The sequence below is a fragment of the Pleurodeles waltl genome, chromosome 3_1, assembly GCF_031143425.1.
Source record: "Pleurodeles waltl isolate 20211129_DDA chromosome 3_1, aPleWal1.hap1.20221129, whole genome shotgun sequence".
Lineage (NCBI taxonomy): Eukaryota > Metazoa > Chordata > Amphibia > Caudata > Salamandridae > Pleurodeles > Pleurodeles waltl.
In genome coordinates, this window is record NC_090440.1 from 1,706,059,752 (window position 1) to 1,706,084,977 (window position 25,226).

Consider the following 25,226-nt stretch of genomic DNA (forward strand, 5'->3'; position numbering starts at 1 on the left):
CTAGATTGTAACCCAAAGTAATGCAAAGCTGCTAAATGCACCGCAGTGTACTAATTTGCGCTAACCAGACATTCCATGCATGGTGCATATGCATTCCTAGGCAACCACCTATAGGTTTTTATGCAATTCCCTATCTGCAATGAATTATACATAAGGGTATAAGAAAAAATTCTGAGCCTCCTCGAGGCAGGCATAACGAGGAGAAAATGTTTTAATTTTTCCTATTTATTTCCGCAGTACATGTATGCTGTGTTGCACAGCACACATACAATTGTGAAAAATGGTTTGAAGCATAGTTTTTGTACTGGAAAGTACCCCTTTCAGCACAAAACCTATGCTTTCCACAATACAGGCACCCTTGCATCTTCTGAGAGTGAACAACTTATGAAAATCCTGGGAACAAGAACTTTAGTAGAGCGAGAATGTTGACTAAAAATACGTACTGCTAATACATATTACAACACTAACATCCTCTGAAAATATCTCCTGCAAAAGAACAATATTTATACACGAAAAACCTTCACCAGATCATTTGTTGTACAATAATTTCTGCAGCAAGAATGTTCTTCATAGAATGCAACCTGCAATGTAAAAAGCCACCAATAAACCTACAACTAAGGTTTGGAGCATGGGCAAGAAGGAAGAGGGGTGAGAACTTATTCTCTACTCTCTTCTGGGCCCAAGTAACAATTTCCAGGCATACTACTGCCACCAGCATTAGCAACACCCAAATGAGACAGTGTGGGCAACCCTTGCCCTGTGTGGACTGAAAAGAGTAGGTAAAATTCACTATGGGGGTGCAAGGAGCTGGGGCTGGTCGCCACAAGGTGAGTGGAACAATATAAGTCTAAGATGCCATCTTGCGTCAGAGGGGTGCTGGCCCAGATCTTTCTTACCTGAAGCTTCCAGGTAAAATCAAGGCTACGCAGAAGGTAGGTCCATGTGGTGAACAGAATGAACATGGAGATATGGGAGACAGCCCCAAACTCCAAGAGCTCTTCGTACACAGACCTAAATCAGAAGAGGTACATAAAGACAAAACTAAGAAGAATGGGTGGGCTGAGGAAGGTCTATGGAGGCACTGAAACAGGACTCCCATGTGCACAGTAAGTTTGGAGATCCTGAGGCGGGACTTTAATGCACACATACATTAACAGAGCAGGGAACTCCTAGCAGAACACACAACCACATGATCCTGGAGGTCCTTGTGGCTGGGACAGCAAAGCTGCAAAGAATCCCCTGAACAAGAAGGCAGCGAGCAGTAGAAGGAGCAGAAGTGCTCCTTAACCCGTCGAGCTGGTGTAAACAATCTTGAGATAATGGCCATAAAATTACATCACATAATCTGACCTAATAATGCAAACTCTCTCACTTGAATTGCTTCAGCGATTTGCCCTCTATTATTAAAGGCGCCCCCAATAACCATAGAGGCTGTGGTGTGGACTTGGTTCCCCACGAGACTTTGACTCTGAGCAACCGGAGACTTGATCAGTCTAGAGACTCCCTAGTAGTTTTCGGTCAGAGCGCTGCTCTCTTTCTGCAAGTTCACATTGCACAGACATGGCCCCTTCCATAAATAGGTATCACTAGTTGGTTAAAGACCTTCTGTGCAGATCTACGTTGATTAGGGCAGAAGCAAACAAACATGACAAACAAGAAAAGTAGTGGATTGATGACGATAACTCAGACTGCCAACACAGCTCAGGTGGCAACTCGGTCATAGGGCAGCTCTCAAAATACTTCTTTCAAGTATTAAGAGACACTTTCATTGCCTTACACAATGACATTAGGCAGGCATTAGATCATGCCAGGAGAGACGTCAATGATCTGGGACAAAGAATACTTTTCTTGGATGAATCCAATAACAGTTGAGATGGTTATTGCAAGAAAAGCACAAGACATCACAAAAATGTCCAGGAGAAACAATCTGAGAATGCGGGTCATTCAACTTTATGCTGAGGGGTGTGGAAATCGATGGATTTATACAAAGATTCTTCCACTCTATTTAGGAAGACAGTGACAAAACCACACTTAAACTATACTGCACCCACAGAAAGAATAGCCAAATGGAGTCACGCACCTGATATTATCATAAGGCTCCATCACTTCCAAATGAATTAAAAGATCATGGAAGCTACGAGGGTACAAGATAAAACCTCTTTTGACGTCCACAGTTCTTCATCTTCCAGGATCAGGCGGGGGTCACACTACTTAGGAATTGTGACTGGCGATGCAATTCCTACAGTAGCATAAAATCACCTAAAAGTGGGGTTATACCTTAAAGATCTGCTTTGAGTCATAACATCAACAAATCCAGATGAATTCGCGTACGAGATCAACATGGCCTAGTCATTCCTAGATAAGACCCTAAGCAGCAGACTGGAACGACTGGAAAGAAATCACCCTCGTTGGGTGGGAGAGAGATGTGAAACTGCAAGAAAAAGTCAAATCATCAAGCCTCACAGGGAGGCAATCAAAGAGAAATGAAAAGATGGAGTGGGTTTGTATCATAGTTTGTGGTGTATGAAGTTTGTGTTATTTGTTTTCCTTGTAATTGCACAGAATTTCAGGAAAATTACACAAAATGCAAATCCATCATGTTGAGGTATATTGTAGCGCAAAATGCATCCTCACATTAATTTGTGATGCCTTTAACGCTAAAACAAATAGCCTGAAAAACATAAGTGCATGAATAACAGACACTGTTCTGGTTGTGTGCACTGTTCCCCGCACTCTGGTGATATAACGTTGCTGCAAACAGCAACATAATTTTGCACCATGGCATAATGGCAGAATTTGGGGAGTTTTGCATAACAAGAGTAATGCAAAATTAGGAGACTTTTGCTGGCGTATTTTACATTTTGCCTAGAACCTAATCATAATAGGGCAACATGTAGGTAACTGTGTAAGTGTCCATGGAGAGGAGATAGTTACTCCTAAATAGTACATTGAGAGGATGCAAAATGTCCCTAGTGAGGGCCAAACCATCATAAATGAACTAAGATAGCCTCGGGGCCTTGACAGTGAGAGGTGATTCAAAATGGTTCTTGATGGGAAGAAAGCTCCCTTTGGTCATAAAAAGGTGGCACATTAGTCCTCTGGGTTGAAGGGCATACTTGGTTGGCTGAGATGTTTTTTTAAATATCTGGAGTGAACTGCACATGGACGAGAGCTATTAATCTCACTTCCATGTTTCACAAATTTTATGCCAGAATAGACTTTATACTTCGCAACCGCACGCTGCTGAATATGATATATTCGGCTCAAATAGGTGCAATAACTTTGTCTGATAATGCCCCGCTCACAGTTGAAAAGTCATGGAGAGAATCTGGACAGAGGAGATGCCCTAGATAACAGTTTAATAAATGGTGGTTTGGAGACAGGAGAGCCAGAAGCACTACCAGCCCAGTTAAAATATTTTATACGACATAACGATACAGGGTAATGCAGTCTAGTGATGCTGCAGGATTTCATGAAGATTGTGCTTGGAAGGACATGCATGGTAGAAAGTTCTAGGCTTGCCAAGATTCTTAGTTTCTTATTACAGGAGTTCCAAACAGACTTACATTAGCTAGAAGAGAATCACAAGAAAACATTCTTCCAAAAGACTTGGCTCCAGATAATTCATGTCGGAAGCCAACTCCTACTGATGGCAAATATTCAACAAAAGTATTATGAAGAGTGTATTAAATGGTATTAAGGCAAAGAAGCTTCTGTTCCCTTAACTGAGGAAAAAACACATCCAGTCTCACACCCTACCTGTTAGATCCCTAGATAACACCTGGAAGATGAGTCAACTAGAGGTGGGTGGTAAACTCCGCTCCTCTGGCAAAATTCACAGATTTTTGCCCACTCCACACTCAGCTTGCAATGTTGAGCTCTAGAAAAAACTCTGTCAACTAGTGCTCTCAAGCTTTTTCTCATGCGTGGCTCACCAACGTTAAATTGGCTAGCGCGAACAAGGATGAGGACATTCATTCTGAAAAAATGTGGACAAAGGAATATTACATCAAACACTGCAATAATAATGATATTCTCTCGCAAGTCAAGTCGTGTCCTAAAGGAAAGCTCAGTCCTCGCACCAGATCTCCCTTTAAAAGAACGCTACTCGAAAAAGAAACCCAGATACAAGAGCATTCTTTGCACCTTACTCTGCCAATAAAAACATTCTTAACTGAACGCCTGGCAAAGGAAAATCCTCTCAAAACAACTCCTGCTCAAAGCTCGGGCATTCCATGTGCTCTAATAAATGATGCATAAACAAACTTCCAAGGGTTCGCCATTACTTTATGAGTCAAAAACTGCTGAGCAAATCAATTAAGAAGTTAAAATAAATTCATGCACAACTTTTGGGATGTTATAATACGCATATACTTGAAGATATGAGTGGTAATATTTTTTTAAAGTTATGGTTTAGTTTGGGTACATATTTTGGTTGATATGCAGCAATGAATGAACAAATTATCTGTTAGAGGTGGGTAGATTATGTGGCACAAAATGCAAATTATGCGGCACATTCTGTGGCAGTATTTTACCACTATTTTGTCTTTAAACAAATATAATTACTGTATGTGCAAAGGTTTCACCCCATAAGCACCACTTTAAGACTGGAATGAAACAATCAGCATCTAGAAATTGACAAGTTAAACTCTGCAAGGATGTGCTACTACGGAGGGCCATGTATGGGGCTTTTTGGTAATGTTTGATCAGTTAAAGCTAGAAAGAATTTCTTCTGGTTGAAATATGCAAATTATGAAGCAGATGGTGGGATGTGCCATGTGGCTAAATACATAATTATGTGTAATCGCAATTGTTGCATAATTAAAATGTCTAGCTAGTATGTAATGCTAGCACCAGTGCAACAGGGGGATCTCTATATCCCTTTTGAATTGAAATATGAGTATTGTGTACCTCTTACAAAACAATGCGCCCAATATAACTATCCCTATGTGCACCTCACTCGTGCATGGCGAACATATTGTGAATCTATCCTGAGCTTATAAGTAATACACTGTGATAAATTGATTCATGCAATGTTTCAATACATAACCCTTCTTATATTTCATAAGCTGCTAAATGCACACATTTTTAAATCGCTCATAGAGGTTTTATAAAGCTTGCCTCGACGCCAGTTGCATAACAGTCTTTGGTAAAGAGTACACATTATTTGGTGTCCATTCGGGTCTGGTGTTGCGAGAGCAGTCAGTGACAGCATTGCACCCATATGGACCTGTTGTTCAAGTAAACCCTTTAGCCTGGCAGACCTAAAGAGTTTTCTGATATGAAACTTTTCAGGGTCGTGGGATCTAAGGAGATCCCTAGTGACCCAAGGCTGAGAAACCTGTTATGCATCAGACGCCAGCTCTCCCAGTGAGGGTTATGTGTGTTTGTTAATTGAATTTCCTAAAAGCCTGCACTTCCTCTTGTTTTTCCTGAGCTCCTCAGTGATTGTTTCTTGAATCAGCTTGCAGACTTTTGATGGGCTCTTTTACTCAGTTACTTCCTGGTATTTTCCTAGCAGCTGGCTCAAAGGCCTTAATCGGAAAGCGACTTCCGTTGATGCAAATGGAAATACCCACAAAAAACACTCCAGACAGAAAAAGACTGCCAGATCTTCTTTGTCCTCAGCTCTCCCCACCTGCTGTAGCACCTGCGTATTTAAAGTAATCTCTTTTTCCTATGGCTCCCCAATAACCACCAAATATTACCCTGTACAGCGCCTCACAGACAGCAGACTCGGATCACCTTAACAAAGTGCCTACAGTTTGCTGCGATGGCTAACAGACTTAGCCATTACTGGCCACGCTGGCAAAAAATAATGTGACTTCAGTGCCCATAATACCTGCCAGCTTGACTGGTGACTGCCGGCAGCCCTGATCACTGTAAGACCAATGTGGTCATGAGCATTGTTATTTTATCGACAATATATGCTTCTAATTTCTGATTTTCACCTAAAACAATATTCGCAAATGTTTTTGAAATCTTTGCACTATGCAGTTTTACATAATGTCTGCATTTGGGAGACTCTTTCACATAGAAAATGTTTCTCTGGGAAGTATTAAATAATTAGCTCATTAAACAACTAATATTTCATTAAAAAAATACCTACCCAATTCCTCAATAAATCCAATAGCCCCAAAATGAAACATCACTGTACTATTTTTTAAACAAATAATTGTAAATAAAAAGAGGGAACCAGTCAGACCTAGCTCGGGAGAGCTGGGGGGGACACAAGGCGGACCTAGGCTACTGGGCCCTAATTGTGGTGGTTGAGGTCATTTGCCATTGGTGTCCTGGGTTCTGTCCTACTATGGCTTTGAAACTGGGAGAAGTAGAACCCTTCCCTCACCTGATTGTCATGAGGTGAGCTGTAGCAGTCAGAGGTTTCTCAGGGAGGTAGAGCGGGGGACAGAAGCACAGAACTCAACAATCAACGAGCAGGTACAATAACTTTAGTGTCTAGTCCAGCCATTGTTTTTTTAGAAGAGGCAGTGCTTTTTAATCTCAAATTAGTACTAATTAGTAAACATTTTCAACCCAGTCTACAGGGCACTGATTCTGGTCGCAATTCTCCCTTGTGGTACTACACCTGCTGATTCTTCCTCATGCTATCTCGCACTCTGTTGACCTTTTTATATGTTTATTAGTTTTCTGCACAGTCAACAAATCCAATTCAAGGCATGCAGTAATATCGGGCCACATGTAGGTACAAAACAATTTGCGACTTGCAAATTGTGAATCCTTCCGACTCGCAAATTGCAACTCGCAAACTGGTATGCAGAAAGGTGTCTCAGACACCTTCTGCGACTCGCAATGGGGTCGCAAAGACCCACCTCATGAATATTTATGAGGTGCGTCGCAGTTTGCGACCCCATAGCGAGTCTAGGCACTCACGGGGATGGTGGCCTGCTGGAGACAGCAGACCACCATGTCCGTGACTGCTTTTAAATAAAGCAGTTTTTTTTTCTCTTTGCAGCCCGTTTTCCTTAAAGGAAAACGAGCTGCAAAAATAAAAAATACCGAAACCTTTTTGTTTCGTTTTTTTCAGAGGACCACTGCCTGCTCTGAAAAAATATTTTTGTGAGCATTCACAAAGGGGAAGGGGTCCCATGGGGACCCCTTCCCTTTTGCGAATGAGTTACCATCCACTTCAAGTGGATGGTAACTGCGAGTTGATTTGCGACCGCTTTCGCGGTCACAAATCAACTCTACATCGCGATGCGGTTGCAAATAGGAAGGGAACACCCCTTCCTATTTGTGAGTCGGAAACACATTTTGCAAGTTGGTATTGACTCGCAAAATGTGTTTCTGCATCACGTGAGGCGCAAAAGGCTACCTACATCTGGCCCATCATTCTTTGTCAGAAGAAGGAAGCCATTTCAATGGTGACTGATTATATCACCTTCTAATACAATGCGTGGGGTTTGCCCACTCACCTAACAAAACTCTTCTTGTCTAGGGGAGCCGGACCTCCCATTCAACAAAAACATTGGACATTGGCACATGACAAGCAATGGGCGAATCACGCTGTAAAGGCAAAAGCAACTGCAGTAACTACATTCACAATTAAAAAATGAACAAAAGAAAAGAAAACACGACTGTCAAATGCCCCTCTCCATTAAAGCGTGTGTGTGTGCGTGCGTGCCCGTGCGCCTTGTAATAAATCCTTATCCCTCCCTGTCGCGTGCATGCGCGCATTTAATAAATCCTTATCCCCCCTGTCTTCAGTTTCTCTTGTGCCCCCACTCGCCATACAAGTGCATGTTTGGGTGTCCACTGCATAGTGACATTTCTTTTGACTCTCAGAGCCTGGTCAATAGCCATATCCTGACCGCTCACCCTGTCCAGGTGGCTAGTTGTGGGGGTAGGTAGTTTTTGTCCCGGTGCCCCTCAACTACGTGTGGTGTGTTACAGTGGTCTCATGGTGGTGGTCATCAGCTTTTGTCTCTATTTTTTCTAAGCAAGTCTCCCAACATTCTAGTGGATCTGTCCGCCCTCTCTAGCAGTTTTCTTTGTAACGCCAGTTCAGCCAGTGGCCATTTTCGCTGTTCGGCCTACCAGCGTTGCACTGGAGGTGTTATGGCAGACGTCCATGCCATAGTGGTACAGTGCTTGGCCAAGATCGGCACCAGGTTTTGGAGCCATAGCAGACCCTTTGTTTTCCTAGTGGCGTGCCCTACACCAAATATGTACTGGATAGGGTCCAAAGGAAACAGACAGTTCATCAATTCAGATACTGTTTTGTGACCTACCACCAGAAGGGGCGATTTCCCTACACAACCACCCCATGTGTAGAAGGTCTGCCTCTTCTGCTACTGCTATTCTCTACCAGAAACATTTTCCTAATCTTCTGTTGGGTGGGATATACATGGTGGAGATATTGGAACTGAATGAGGTGGAATCGGGTATTGCGTTTCACCTGTCTGACGGTCTGGAGGCACCAGACCCACATGTTGTCTGGGATGTTGGTCCCAAGCGCCAGTTTCCACCAGTCTTTCAATTTCACAGTCTTTACTGTGGGTTGCCACTGCAATGTGGAGTATATGCAAGTGATTTGGTGAAGTTACCCCTTATCAATACTGCCAAGGTCGTTTTTAGGCTGGGCACTGGGGTTAGGAGCTCTGCAAACTCAGCATTGATGCTTGTATTACATGTTCATTGTTAGAGGTGCCCCCACTGGGGTTGCCCCTTTCAGGCAGGAATGCTGATGGGTGTCCCTCTGCTTTAATTCCTTGTGTCTCACTATCATGGCCCAGGCAGGAGGTGGGGGGACACTAATGGTAAATCCCTCCCACCTTGTAATCAGGATGGAGCCCCCTCCCCAGAATGGTCGCCCTTTCATGGAGAGCCCACAGTGCCTCTTTATCAATGAAGTATAGTCCCTCCTGCCACTACAGTGTGTCCCTCAGTGTAGTCAACAGGTCCTCTGGGGATCATGAACTGGCAATCCTGGTCTCTCTGGGGGGGGAAGGTGCTCGAAGGGGCCTTATGCACCACTGTCTGCAGCAGGGTATGGGGAGAGGAGGGAAGGTCTCCCAGCCCACGGTAGCTGTAGTGGGAGAGGGGCTGACTCATCGCACTGTGCCAAGGTCCCCTCTCGGTGCTGATATGTTGTGGGTCCTTGTCTGGGTCTTGTGGTCCTTTTCATGAGTCCAGTAGGCACCGTTCATCATTGTTTTCGGCAGGGATACACTTCCATGCCTGCAGGGAAGGGTGTGGTGCATTGCGAATGGGTTACAGCCTCCTTTAAGGACTCAGTAAAGTATGAATATTTTGTGGCCACATTTCCGATCGCAAAAGATTCATACATACCAGTGTAACTCGGTATTAGGGAGGGACGCCCTTTACACACCCCTTTCTAATACTAAATCACAAAGCAAAATGCATTTTACCGGTTGCAAAAAATGCGTCATACATCTGGCCCTTAGTTTGAGAGTCTCTTGTGCTCAAGTATAAGTGTTCATCAAGTTTTTCTCACCAACTATAGCTCAAGAAGCACAACAAGTTTTCTGAATTATGTTGGATTTAAAAAGCCCCAGATGCTCTGTTACTGGATCCTCAGCAATCAGATTAATTTCCTTAAAACCAGGTTCAGAATTTTTTTTATAACTCAAATCTTTAACAGCAGTGATTGGTGATTTTTGTAAAAAAGGCTTCCATTTCACGCATTATTTAATTACGTGTGAAGGAAATCTATCCTGCTATCACCTAATTAGCAGATTCAAGAATGAGAACGAAAAGATTCTTAGGTAGATTAGCAGTTATCTTTTATCAGCTGCAGTTATGACATCCGAAATGTGGGAAAGTGACGGGAAATGAGCGTGATTTTGAAATGTTAAATGCACATGTTTTTATACTCTGTTAGACTTCTTTCTTTTCATAACTCTGCTCACTCATTTGTAAAATTCAGGGCGATGCCTCACACTTTAGCAATGAGTCTTGTTGTGGACTGCGAAAAATGGATGTAGCTATAGCTTTAAGTTGTTTTTCAACCTCTGAGAAGAAACAATGTGGCATATTTAAGAGCCCCTTGGGCCACCTTAGCGCCACCATAGTGTAATTATTTTACACTAAGGCGGTGCTAAAGTGGCTTTCCTGCCATGTCACATTTACAAAGTGGTACAATGCTTGCATTGCATCAATTCGTGACCACTTGTGCCACATTATGCCTGCACCAGGTATAATGTATGCAAGGGGGCGTTCCAGTGCTAGGAGGACTGCAAAATTGGTGCAGTGAAATTTAAAAGATTTCACTGTGCCATTTTCGACATCATTTTAATGTTTGATCAGACCAGGCTTTAAAATGAAGCTCCCGTAGTAACCTATGGGACTCGTTGCACTTTGCTCCACTAGCATCAAAATGTTTGACGCTAGTGTAGCAAAGCACCACAATAGCATCAAAAATGTTGATGCTACTGTGCTAATGACCACCATGGTGCGCCATATTATAAATATGGCACAACCTTGGTGTCGCTTGGTGCAGTAGAGGCACGCAATAAAAGTGGCACATCATGGCAGATGGCCACTTTTTCTTAAATATGGGCCAATAAATGGTAATGTGATTTACTTAATGTGTTCTTATTGATGTTTTAACATAATGTTTTAGAGATTATTACCAACAACAAAACATGGATAATAAACTTTCACAAAACTCAGGGTACTAGCTAAATATTGTGAGGAAGAAACTGGTCTTGCAGTGGTATAGAAATGTCTTGAACTCAGTGGTGGCCGGTAATTTTAGGAGGGGGGGCAGGCAGGAAGCACACTCACACATTCATTCACATTCATTCACACATGCACGCACATCCATTAACAACACTCGTCAACATTCAAACAAACACACATGTACCAAACATTCATTTAAAAAACAACACACACACACACATGTTCAGCTCGGAGGTCCCAGGAGGGTTGGGACTGCTGCCTTCTAAGGTCAGCCAGAGATGGAAGGCAGCAATCCCAACTTCATCACAGAGTGGGATGGGGTAGGTGAGACTGCTGACCCCACCGCACTCTGTGACGAGGTATCACTGATTGACACTCGCCCTGGGTGCTTCAGGGCTTAAACCTGAAGCGCCCAGGTAGGAGTCAATGGGTGAAGCTTCCCTGGTCACCGTGGGGGAGGGCCTTGAGGCACCTTTGCTGAGCCGAGGAGGTCACGCCCATAGTAGCGGTGACCTTTTCAGCCCAGCAAAGTTCAGCTCAGGCAGCCAGGAGTCTGTGCAAATGGCGCATGTCTCGATCCTGGCTGCCTGATCTGAACATGAAGAGTGGCTGTCAGGCTGACCTTTGCTCAGCCTGACTGACACTCTTCATGAGGGGCAAAAGGCGGGGGGGTGCATTGCCCCTCCGCCTAAAGGACGGGCAGCGGCTGTTTGAAATGTTGTCAGGCAACAATCCCTTCTCTGAAAACGTTCAGACAAATAATTCACATTTTAAAAGCTTTCATAAGATCATCAAAACTGAGGGACAATTGATGTTTTTGAGTGAATTCGTTAAAATTGCTATAAACTCTAGTTAGTTGCCGTGCAATATACTCTCTTTATTTGACATATTTAAATGACTTCCAGTTATCACACAAAAGCTCCCTGAGCTTCAAGAGAGATATCTGTTATGATGGCCACTTTGAACTTGGTGAAAAAAGGAAATTCCCCAATGGGATCAATTAAATTTCAACCACACACGGCACACAGTCTCAACCACTCAATACCTATAATGATCAATCTAAATAAATGAAAAGCAAAAAGGCACTTGCACTGTGCAAGACAGAAGCTGCGTTTTTGTCAACGAATGTTCCCCTGGAAAAAGTTCTTTTTAGAAGGAAGAGAAAAATACTTCTCCTGGAGAGCAGAACAACTAACATGTAGAAAATGCATTTGCACAGCTTCAAAGATAACTTCTTTCAATGGTGTCCTAATGAACTATTTATCCTTTTAGAAGTAGGTATGGATCCCTTGCCTCAAGCGTTGGTCGTCAATGACCTTGAGGCATTTTTTAGAGGACCCATGAAGCTGACACGAGAAGAGATAGTAAGGATCTTTTGTCATGATGATGAGGACGCTGTGGTGTTTCATTCACTGAGATGGGAATGGGAATGGAAGCATCTTGTTGTGTGTTATGTTATATTATGTTATGTGACATTGATTAATAGTACATATATCATGAGAGGTCTCTTGATGCTAGCAAGAGAAAAACTGACGGGAATGCGGAATAAATATTTAAAAAGAAATGTTTTTTGTTTCCTCCGAAACAGGGATTATGAGTAATGGATTGCAACTCCATATCAACGAATTCTATTAGTGGGTGGGTAAAAAAGAGAAAGCTGTTCCCACCACCCCGCCCCCTCCACCCTTCTAATATGAGACACCAGTAATATATTGGTATTCACTGAGCGAAGAATCTGGGAAGGATGCTACAGTCTAAAACGTTCCCTTAGGAAATGACAGGCGAATCCAAACAGACACTTAAGTGTAATGTACATAGATTTAAACAAGACCCGTTTATGGATAGGAAGCCAGTGGAGCTCAGCCACAACTAAACTAGCTCAGGCAAATTCAAGGGATTGCACAACTGCTCTGGCTACCTGATGTTGGAAACCCTGCAGTTTGTTGAGTTGTTTAGATACCAAATCATATAAAGAGTTACAGTAATCCAGTCGAGACCCAATAAAAGCAGAGATGACACTTCCACAAATGTCTAGTGAAAATGGATACAGAATGGGTTTATATCTCCGCATGGTAATGTGGCAAGGTGAAACAGCAGAGATCTGCTGTATAAACTTCATTTGTCATCAAAATTCACACCCAGATTTTTCACAGTAGACTTGAGAGTAGAATGTTCACACAGATCTTCTGGCCGTGAATTTGCATGCCAATAAGAGAGATTATTTCCTACTATGAGAACTTCTTAAAGTACAGAGAGATTGATCTGCCTTAGACACCTCAAAGATAGGCCGGGTGACATTGGAGTAAGCATATAGTATGCATCCTGGCCTCATATTAGATAGAGGGTGCACTGTCCTTGTTTGCACCTCTGTGCACCTTTAAGCAGGTGACGAGGAACAAACAGGGACAGCTTGTTCTATTACAATGAATGCGCCTCCCCCACGGCAGCTGTGAACTCATGCTGCCCTATGGGCAGTGCATTCAGTGAAACATAGAGTGGCTGCTTCAAAGCTGCTCCGGAGTTCTCTTTGCAGACGGCAACCCATCAGAACTTCAAAGAAAGCTTAGAAATCCACCTGCAGGAGGGTGCAGTGATTTACTGCAATCTCTTCAGGGGGGTGTCCGGGGGGGTGTACATGGGACCCCAGTTCCCCCTCCAGACAGCTACCCTCACAGTGACCCACCTTTTCTGGTGCACTTTTAGTGAGCCTCTTAAGGGCATGTTTGCCTCTCGGTCCACGTTCATAATACATTGAGCCATAGAGGCATATTGAGCCCCTCATTTGCAGAGGGTGCTGTTAGAAATGTGGTCTTTGGTTGGCAGTCAGGTTACCCCCTGTTCAAGCAATAACCCTCAATATAGTCAGGGTAAGACACACACAGTCCAAATTATCCTGTGCCCACCCTATGGTAGCTTGGCACTGAGCAGTCAAGCTTAACTTAGAAGTTAATGTGTAAAGTATTTGTGCAATAAATCATGCAATAACATAGTATAACAACACAAAAATACACCACACAGTGTTTCATAAAATATATAATATTTATCTGGTTAAATGCAGGTCAAAACGATCCAGATTTAATAAGTACACGTTGAAATATCACTTTAGAGAATGCACACACGGGCCTTGCAATGGCAGGCCTGAGGCATGGGTAAGGGGCTACTTATGTGGGTGGCACAATCAGTGCTGCAGACTCACTAGTAGCATTTAACCTACAGGCCCAGGGAACATGTAGTGCACTTTACTGGGGACTTACAAGTAGATTAAGGCGGTCATTCCAACCGCGGCGGGCGGCGGTAGCCGCCCGCCTGGCGGGAACCGCCGAATGACCGCACCGCGGTCAAAAGACCGCGGCGGCTATTCTGGCTTTCCCGCTGGGCCAGCGGGTGACCGCCAAAAGGCCGCCCGCCGGCCCAGCGGGAAAGACCCAGCAACGATGAAGCCGGCTCCGAATGGAGCCGGCGGAGTTGCAGGGGTGCGACGGGTGCAGTGGCACCCGTCGCGATTTTCAGTGTCTGCAAAGCAGACACTGAAAATCATTATGGGGCCCTGTTAGGGGGCCCCTGCACTGCCCATGCCAATGGCATGGGCAGTGCAGGGGCCCCCAGGGGCCCCACGACACCCGTTCCCGCCATCCTGTTCCTGGCGGTAAAAACCGCCAGGAACGGGATGGCGGGAAGGGGGTTGGAATCCCCATGGCGGCGCTGCAAGCAGCGCTGCCATGGAGGATTCCCTGGGCCAGGGGAAAACCGGCAGGAAACCGCCGGTTCCCCTTTTCTGACCGCGGCTTTACCGCCGCGGTCAGAATGGCCCAGGAAGCACCACCAGCCTGTTGGCGGTGCTTCCGCGGTTGTTGGCCCTGGCGGTCGGTGACCGCCAGGGTCAGCATGACCCCCTAAATAAGCCAATTGGGTATGAACCAATGTCACCATGTTTTAAGGGAGAGAACATTTGCACTTTAGCACTGGTTAGCATTGGTAAAGTGTGCAGAGTCCTAAAACCAGTAAAAACAGTGTCCAAAAAGTGGCGGGAGGCAGGCAAAAAGTTAGGGGTTACCACCCTAAGGCTGTCAGGTCTAACAGTCATGCCCCCATGTAAAACAGGAAAGGCCCTCTGAACATAGCACTGGCACTACATGTGCACCAGCACAATCAGTATTAGAAAAGGGGCTGCACAAACTTCTGCAGTCTTTTCTGTAATACCATAATGCCCAAGGGTGTGAAAAAGTGGGCACACATGCCTGTTGCGCCCCGGGGCACTATGTGTAATACGGCCCCTGATGTTCTGGCAATAGATATCAAAGGTATAATATAAATGTTAAATAGAAACTGAGATAATATGAAGCCTTGATTTACTCCACTATGAACAACAGAGGGTCTGACCGTCTGCCTCCCTAGGGAGACTACCTGGGATCTCTCAGTGCCAAGGATTTGAACCTCTCAAGTGCCAGTCCCGCAGTACCTCCCTCAACCAGGGGTAAAATGAGAAGATTGTGGTCAACTGTCTCAAAGGCTGCTGATAAATCAAGCAGAATTTACACACTGGTGATGTTCCCATCAACAGCCCTTAACAGGTCATCCTGTACTACAAGCAGGGGCAATTATTTGCTACACCACACTCTAAAACCAACCTGAGCATCATCAAGGAGCAGGTTGGAACCCTTTTTCTAAGATCTTAGCTACCGAGAACAAAAGAGTAACGGGGCAGTAATTGGAGAGGTCTTTGGGGACCTTCTTCAAAGAAAGCTTAACAATCCTGATTTTAGAATCCTTAGGAACAATTCTGTTGTTCAAAGAGGATTGAATCATCTGAGAAATCGAAAGGGTCAAGGTAGATAAGTCAAGATGAAGAATATTGAGGGAAGAATGTCAACAGCTGAACTAGATTTACATGATTTAATGACATACGTAGGTTGTGGGTTCAAAACGTAAAACTATTTAAGTTCTAGGAATGAACCTATTGCTTGAAAAGGTAGGTCTAACCTATCTCTTTCTACATGTATTTTGTGAACCTTGTAAAGTCTAATAGAAGACTAAGGGGGTCATTACGGCCCTGGCGGTCATGGACCGCCAGGGCCGGGGACCGTGGATGCACCGCCAACAGGCTGGCGGTGCATCCAGGCCAATTCTGACCGCAGCGGTAAAGCCGCGGTCAGAAAAGGGAAACCAGCGGTTTCCCGTCGGTTTTCCCCTGGCCTGAGGAATCCTCCATGGCGGCGCTGCAGGCAGCGCCGCCATGGGGATTCCGACCCCCTTACCGCCAGCCTGGTTCTGGCGGTTTTGACCGCCAGAACCTGTTTGGCGGTAACGGGTGTCGTGGGGCCCCTGGGGGCCCCTGCAGTGCCCATGCCAATGGCATGGGCACTGCAGGGGCCCCCTAACAGGGCCCCACCAAGATTTTCTGCAGACACTGAAAATTGCGACGGGTGCAACTGCACCCGTCGCACCCTTTCCACTCCGCCGGCTCCATTCGGAGCTGGCATCCTCGTGGAAGGGGGTTTCCCGCTGGGCTGGCGGGCGGCCCTCTGGCGGTCGCCCGCCAGCCCAGCGGGAAACTCAGAATTATCGCGGCGGTCTTTTGACCGCGCAGCGGTATTCTGACGGCGGTACTTTGGCGGGCGGCGGAGTCAGAATGAGGCCCTAAGTCCTCCTCTTTTATGTTTACACATAAGGGTCAGGAAATACTCCAGTGAAATATTTCCACAATGGCACTGACACAATGACCCTCGTATCTCTTATTTTAAAATTCTTAAACATTTGTCTTTGTAGACAGGTCATTTTAGTGGCAACCTGATGAATTGTGTAAAAAAACGGGACACCGTGTATTCCAATTGAACTTGGGTAATAAAGGTCATAAATACAAAATTGTTCCAAGGGGCGCATTCCTAAGGAATATTTGGCTTACTTTTAAGGAATAGTCTACTGGCTTGCTCCACAATTAATGTACCAAACAGTACAGTCAAATGATTAATTAAATCATTTATATATCACATATATAGAACTTATGTAGCTATGGATTCAAACATTAGCGAGTAGGTGCTACAAGTGATGGTGCAGTGCATGTGAGATGAAGTGAGAAAGCAAAACAAATATAAAAACAAAAATATTACAATGCATCTAATAAACGATTATCTCAACCATCAAGAAAAAAACATCATATAGAATCTATATGTCTAAATGCATATCGTGAAATGTATAGTGTCCATCATCCAATACAGTTGAGATTAAGAGTCTATAGTCAACGTTTCAACACCTGAAGATTATTTAGGGTCTCCCTCAAAACAAAAGAGTAGCACTCTACAGAAAAAATTGAAATGTATACTAGGAAACGCGAAGCTTTTGCTTCTTTTAGAAGGGGTATGATGAACCGTGCAGTAGCTGCACCGTATCGATGCAGATAAAGAGTTGCACAGAACAGATTAGGACTTGGAGGCAGTAACTCTGATTTCAAGCACAAGTGTAGTCTCCAGTCATAAATGGCATTGCCTAAACATATTTTCTCAAACTCCTCCACGATCATACCCCCTTAATAGTCATACACCAATGAAGATGAAGAGTCAGGCTTTGGTTTTCTAGGCATCAAGTGGCATTCTGATGCTAGGAAATCTGACTGTCCACAAATGATATCTTAGCATCAAAATAAAAATGTACAATATACTGCCTCAGCATTGATACTTTGGAGTGGAATGGCTGGAAAGAGGATAGAGTCACATGATCTCCTGCCTGATTCGGAGGTCATGAATTGAAGAAAATGACATCCTATATGCAGTATCATTAATGGGAAGAAACACCTACTATGATACTCGTTACAAGAAGTGTGGGTTCACTTCATTGTTAATGTCACACACAGAATGACTGATACCTCGGGATACAGTAATTCCATGGTGTGCATAGCTGGGCGATTCCACGTTTTTCTCTTTGGTATGTGGAGATATACCGTGAATCAGTGTTTGGGCACCAGTTTTCACGTATTTCTTCTTTTGTAGGCCCCTTCATTGTCCTGCTGAAATGTGTGAAAGGAAAGGAACCTTGGCGTGCAGTGATCCTGCACAACTTGGAAACCTGGATTGGTCACAAACACGTTTTTTGCTGATTCGAGATTACTGCAAATCCCTCAATACGGGCAGATATGTCTCTTTTGCATTCCATATGCACTGCTTTGGAGCCCAGGGATGGAACCAGTCTGCATATTGATCTTTCTTAGCATGTATACCTGCAGACTTTGTCAGCTCTAATACTTTTTATGCATTTTGGGCTATCACTCTTTTTTGTTAACAAGCTGCAGTCTCAATTGTTTTAAATAAAAGGTTAATTATAAGGGGTACACGTGCAACTGTGAAATGGTGTGTGATGCCATTCCTATTTTTCCATATAGGCAATGCCCAAGGGATGCAAGTTGTCGTTCCTTTATTATTTTAAAGAAATAATTCATAGGTGAATTATTGGAATTTGTATCAACTGTCTGATAACTGATGATGCATACACTGATGATCGTAAAATCAATTTACCTCACAGCTTGGTTCAAGGCTCAGAATTGTATTTTATATTCCCATTTTAGCTTACGTTTTTCTTTGTTTTTAGTTCAATAGATGCTTTGCTGATGGGTAATGAAAATGGAGATTTAAATTGCTGTAAGCCTTTAAGTACTATGGCACTGATTTAGAATTGGATGGTAAATGAAAATCCTCCACTTTTAGGAGGGGCGGCTCAATATATAAGAGAATCCACACATTTAAATTACTATCTCAGAGGGATACTATGATATTTTAGAAACACTGCCACAATAATAAGATGTGCAAATGTCTAGAGTAGTGATGTGATATTTTATTTTTCAGAAATGTCGAATGCTCCTTTACTAACAAGCATTAGTAAAGCCAATAGGTCTAATCTATGCAAGAGCTATTGGCTTTGTGAATGTGTTTTAGCCATGTTGTACACCAGCATGGCTGATGCTCAGCATGGCTACAAGTAGTGTCATAGAGTGGCATGCTGTAGAATGCAGTGCTGCAGGGCTGTAGAACGCAGTGGCATAGATTAGAGTGGTACAGAGTAGATTAGAGTGGTGTAGAATGCATTGGTGTAGAGTGGAGTGGTGCAGAGTGGAGTGGTGTAGAGTAGAGTGGTGTATGGTAGCGAAGAGTGGCAAAGACTGCAGTGACGTAGAGTGCAGTTGTGCAGAGTAGAGTGGCATAAATTACAGTGTTGTAGACTGGTGCAGTTTTGACTGGCATAGAGTGCAGTGTCACAGAGTGCAGTGAGGTAGAGTGGTGCAGAGCAGATTAGAATGGTGTAGAGTAGAGTGCAGTGGCATAGAGTGCGGTGGTGCAAAGCAGAGTGGCATAGAGTTCAGCGGTGAAGAGTGCAGTGTGGCAGAGTAGAGTGGCTCTGAGTGCAGTGACCTAAACTCCAGTGGCATTGATTGCAGTGGCGTAGAGTGCAGTGGTACAGAATAGAGTAGAGTGGCATCAAGTACAGTGTTGTAGAGTGGTGCAGCGTAGATTGGCATAGAGTGGAGTGTCACAGAGTGCGGAGATGTGGAGTAGAATGGTGCAGATTAGATTAGAGTGATGCAGAGTGGAATGATACAGAGGAGAGTGGAGCAGTGCATTGTGGCATAGAGTAGAATGGCGAAGAGTGTAGCAGTGAAGAGCAGAGTTGTGCAAAGTAGAGATCAGTGGCTTAGAGTAGAGTGCTGCAGAGTAAAGAGACAGAGTTGGGTGATGGAGAGTAGAGTGGCATAGTGTGTAGTGGCATAGACTGCATTGGTTTAGAGTAGAGTAGTGTAGAGTAGAGTGCAGTGGTGCAGAACAAAGTGGCATAGAGTTCAGGGGTGAAGAGTGCAGTTTTGCAGAGTAGAGCCGAGTGGCATAGAGAGCAGTCGCATTGATCACAGTGGTGCTAAGTAGAATAGAATGGCATAGAGTGAAGAGACATACAGTGCAATTGTGTAGAGTGGCGTAGAGTGCTGCAGATTAGAATACAGTACAGTAGAGTGTAGTGGTGCAGAGTAGATTGGTGTAGAGTGCAGTGGTATAGAGTGCATTGGTTTTGAGTAGAGTAGTGTGGAGTGCATTGGTGTAGATTGCAAAAACACAGAGTGCAGTTGTTTAGAGTAGAGTCACATAGAGTGCAGTGATGCAGAGTAGAGTAGTATAGAGTAGAGGGGCATAGAGTGGAGTGGTGTAGAGTTGAGTGGCACAGAGTGGGCTAGAGTGCAGTGGTGTAGAGTAGATTGCTTGAAAGTAGAGTGAAACAGAGTAGAGTGAAGTGGTGTTGGGTAGAGTGGAGTGGTGCAGGGTAGAGTGCAGTGGCGTAGAGTGACGTGAAGTGAAGTGGTGTAGAGTGGAGTTGTGCAGTGGTGCAGAGTAGATTAGAGTGGCTTAAAGTGGATTGGCACAGAGGTCAGTGGTGTAGAGTGGAGTGGTACAGAGTAGAGTGTTTTGATGTAGAGTGCAGTGTCATAGAGTACAGTGGCATACAGTGCAGTGTTGCCACGTAGAGTGGCGTGAAGTGGCACAGAGTAGAGTGGTGCAGAATAAAATAGAGTGCAGTGGTGTGGAATGGTGTAGCATAGATTGCAGTAGTATAGAGTGAAGTTGCATAGAGTAGAGTGGCGCAGAATGCAGTGGCACAGAGTAGAGTACAGAGGAGTACAGTACAGAGGCATAGAGTGCAGCGGCATATCGTTGATTGTTTCAGAATAGAGGAAATTGGTTTAGAGTGGAGTGGCGCAGGGTACAGTGGGGTGGTGCAGGGTAGACTGCAGTGGTGTAGAGTGGTGTAGAGTGCAGTGGGGTAGAGTGCAGTATTGCAGAGTAGATTAGAATGGCTTCGGAGTTGATTTGAGTGGAATGCAGTGGTGTAGAATGGAGTGGTAAACAGTGGAGTGAGTTGCCGTGCAGTGTGGTGGCACAGAGTGCAGTGTTGCAGAGTAGAGTAGTGTAGAGTGGAGTACAGAGAAGTGGTGCAGAGTGGAGTAGCCTAGACCAGAGTGGTGTAAAGTGCAGTGGTGAAGAGTGCACTGGTGTAGAGTAGCATAGAGTGCATTAGCATAAAGTAGAGGTGTTCAAAAGGCATAGAGTGCCTTGGCGTAGAGTGGAGAGGTGCAGAGTAGAGTGAAGTTATGCAGAGTAGAGTGGCAAGTGGAGTGGCATAGAGTAGAGTGGTTTAGAGTACAGTGGAGTGGTGTGGAGTGGCATAAAGTGGGTATGTATGGTGTGGGAGTGATTTGCTATTACAGACAACACATTTTTAATTCAAATACACAGACATGCAGTTTTAATGATACATATATGCATCACCCAAACGATATTGTGTGGAAATGTCATCACCTAGTGCATTGATTTGTTTTGATAATACTAAAATATTTGTTTCCACCACACTTCAGAATTACAAAAAATGTGCTTCATTTGTGCTTTCTGAATTCTAAAATATCCTGAAATATCTGCGCTGTTACAGACAATTCATGTTGTTGTGAGCTAGAAAAAAGTATTTCTTTCATTCCTAGATTGTCACATAAACCCTCCCGCTTTGAAGTCAGACAAAGAAAAGTAAACACCAAGCTCCTTTGGAAGACAGAGCCTGACATTTTACCTCTGGCTTTGAATGAACATCAAATGTGACAGGGTATGAACTAGATTTAAAGGCCTGTTTAAAGAAAATGGGCACTAGTGGAAGAATACAAGGAGAGACAAACTTGACCTGGGCAGCCTAAAACAAAAAAGCCAACAAATAGACAGTAAGCAAATGTGAGTTACAAATCACAAAGCCAATGGTAAGCAATGGGTGGAATGCATTCTCAGTGAAGCTTTCTGAATGTCCCCAAGATGTCTTTAGCAAACCTGACCGCTGCACTGTCTGGTAGGCTTTGACCTAAAATTAACCATCATGAATAAAGTTGCAATATGTTCCTAAAATATTTTACAATTACTGTTATCTCACAAAATTAAAGCACTTATTTCAGTATTTTTTCTTGACACTGCAAAAATTACTTTAAATTGGTTTCATTATCTCTACACCGGTTATAGCGTGGAGTTCGGCATCCCAGCAGCATTACAACATGTAGGAACAGTCCATTTGTCTAAAGCAGTGATTCTTAACCTGTGGGCCACTGACCCCCGGGAGTTCCGCAACACATTCTCAGAGGGGTCCACAGTCTAGAGTGTGTAGTGCTATCCCAAAGCTGTCATGGTAACTGGTGAAAAAGGTCAGCAGCAAGGAAGTAGCCAGAAAATGAAAATACAACACCCCCCCCACCTTGAACAGAGGCTCCAAGCAAGCAGTGCAAGTCATCGTAGCCTCCTTAGAAGAGCTCCCATTCAAGCATCTATCCATTCATCCTTCCATCCACCTGTTGATATCCAAAATTTCACTTTTACATTCAGTCATTCATTCATTTTTTCATCCATTAGTCTTTCACAAGTCGATCAATCCATCCATTCACCACTCCACATCCAAACCTATCTATATCCAAACCCATCCTTTCACCCTTTCACTCCATCTATCATCCACCCCTTCACTCAGTCATCCATCCTTTCACTTATCCATCCACCCTACCCTATTTATCCATCTATCTATCCATTCATCCATCCAACCATTTAACCTCTCACTCTTCCAGCCACCCATCCTTTCACTCACTCTTCCATCCACCCACCCATCCATCCTTCCTTTCATCCATCCACACTCTCTTTCGCTCATTCTCCAGGTTTTTACTCATCCATCCTTACATCTATACTTTCACTCATTCATCCATCTTTTTACTCAACCACCCATACTTTCACTTACACATCCATCTATCTATTCTTTCACTCACTCACCCCCACTTTTTAATTATGAGCCTTTGTCTGCCAAGGCGGAGCCTGATGAGGTCCGTCAAGACCACCTACCCCAAACCACCGCCCCGTCGCTGAAGCTGCTAAAGCGGAGGGATCACAACACCCCTGGTCAACAGTAATATTTAATCAAATCGAAGTAATGTCAGAGGGAAAATTCGTAGGCATTTCCTTGAGTTTAGGCTGTTGGTTGGTTTTTCTAATTGAGAGGTTTGGAGTTGGGATAGAAGGCAGTGGGAGTTTCTCACAATGCCTATCTGTGGGTTATTAAAGAATTCAGCCTATTGGAACCTCCAATTGTTTGCCTTGCAGCAGAGTGAACTATGGTGAAATGTGCCAGTGGTGTCTGTGATTGTATGTGAACGTGTGTGAAGGAGGTACAAAGCTTCTGAAATATTGACAGGGCCGGCGTGTTTACAGTTGAATGGGTGTGTCCTGTTCTGTTTTGTGTATGGGGGTGGTGATTGTGAAGTCAGTAAGAAACCAGGAAGTGCGTGCAGAAGTAGAGAGTGAAAATAGGATACAGAAGAAGACAGTGATGCTGCGTGAAACATACAAATGAAGGATTTCACAATGATGTGGGGAGAAAAAGACTCGAGGGTCTCCTGTAGGGATTTAGTAGGGGTCCCCAGAAGTCAAATACAATTTCACATGTTTTCTAGAGTCAACAAAGGATGTCACTGCAGTTTCATTTTTTTAACAGAGACATAGGAATCAGGTTAATAAATACGTTTTCCAGTTTTTTAAAATCATTTTCTGAAACTAGGTTTTTAGGTACTTTACCAGTCATTCTTGCATCCAGGCCCAATGACTGTTGTTGCTGTTACTGTGTTGTCGTTCTTGGTGCACGGCACTGCTGTTGGCACGGTGATACCTAACTATATAGAGCATTTGCCAAAAGTAAATCCTTGAGCACTCCGAAGGAAGTCCAACTCTTGTATACCGAGTCTTCGGGTACTCTTTATTCACAAACCACAAACATAACAGGCCGTGTTGTGCTTTTCACCACAAGCCAGCCAACATGTGTTTTGTCTCAGAGAAATAATATTGCAATTGACTTCCTCACGACTGATAATAATTATGATATCCTGGTCACTAAACATCCAATTTCAATCGCAATACGTTTTGTATACACGTGCATATTGAAAATGGTCTGGCAGTCCTTAGAAAGGGTAAATATATTAGGCCAAGCGTGAGAGTACTACACAATACTACACAATATGAAGGTGCTAGGATATGTGCTGTTGTAAGCACTTTGGTACCTCACTTATGGGCTGGCCCAACTAGTCAAGATGGACCTGGGAAACCTGACGCTATGACCTCTTCTGCCTTACTCTCTCTTGCTCTGTCGCAAAGTCTGATGAGGTTAAAATAAGTCCCGGGCCCCAGAAATGAGCGCAGGTACCACCTCATAGAAGACGTGCACAAATGAAGTACTCAAGCGGTTGCCCACTCACAGGGACTGCAGTTGTCCCCCACACATGAAACAGAGAGCACAAGCTCCGGCCCTGCAATATACTCTCACGGGACCGGTACAGCGCAAACAGTGGCGTTTTCTGTAACATACTTTGCACTGTCCTCGCAAGACACAGGTGCAACCCCTTCTTACAGAGAAGAATGTTGTGCTAAACGTTAACAAAGGGCTCCTGCTTCGGGGCAAGAACATAACCCGCACGAATTCCGCGCCGCTGTAAACATGAAAATAAACGGCTCGTTTACATTTCCAAGTGGAGCTCAGACTCGGTGTTCGACAACGCCCTGCGGCGCTTTGTGCGCCCTCGGATGCAGTCAAGAGCGCGAAGGCCCCGGCAGGGCGCGCAGCCTCCTCAGGGGGAGCTCCTCAGGCCTCCCGTGTGCTCAACCCGAGCCATTAGTTGCACGACTTTAATGACCCAGAACCGACTAATGGAGCCTGCTCGGCAGCCCGGGCCGCAGCCAACACAAATACACACATTCATATCTGAAAGTTCCTGCACATGCAGGCCTCACGCTGGGCCATTCCTGTGCTTGTGGGAAACTCTGCACGAAATGGCTCATTGCATCACAGCTCGTGGGACTGACTTTTAACTTTCCATTTTGATTAACGGGGCAACTCGGAGAACTGTCAAAAAGGCCATTAACTGGCCATGAAGCAGGAAATACTCTTCCACTACTCCAAATCTGAATTTTCTGCCTACTAAGGGGCTTATTTACAATGCCTGTGCACCGCCAGGTGTATCACTTTTTGTGACGCACCAGTGGCGGATTGTGCATGCCCATATCTACAAACTTACGCAAAGCCACTTTGCATGGTTTTTCATGGCTTTGTAGATATACGTTGCCTTACACTGTGTGAGGGAGGCATTACTTGGGCATTGCAGTGGGTTTCCCATGTAACCCCATGGGTTTTGACGCATTCCCATATTTACAAGAAACTGTAAACCTGAGAATGCATAAAAGTCTTACGCTTCTCCAGGGGAGGCGCAATGAGGAGAAATATTTTGATTTCTCCTTGTTTTTCCTCTTTCTATGTGTACTGAATTCTGCAGCACACTTAGACAAAGGAAAACCCTCCATTGATTGTTTTTGTGCAATAAGGTGTCCTTTGGTACAAGGGTCCCTGTGTCTCCTCTAGGCAACTCATTGTGCAGCAGCGCTGGGGGAGAGGACAGAAATGTGCTCTCTCTTGCAGATACGGTGCATTTCTCCCCTTTACCTGTAGCATAGGCCAGTGCAGCAAGATCACTTGCTGTG

General features: G+C 44.3%; 1 protein-coding gene across 3 annotated transcripts in view; it reads right to left on the bottom strand.

Moving 5' to 3' along the window:
• Window positions 1–25,226, bottom strand: part of IQCA1 (IQ motif containing with AAA domain 1) — a 692,773-nt gene that overhangs the window by 501,252 nt on the left and 166,295 nt on the right. The window lies entirely within an intron of this gene.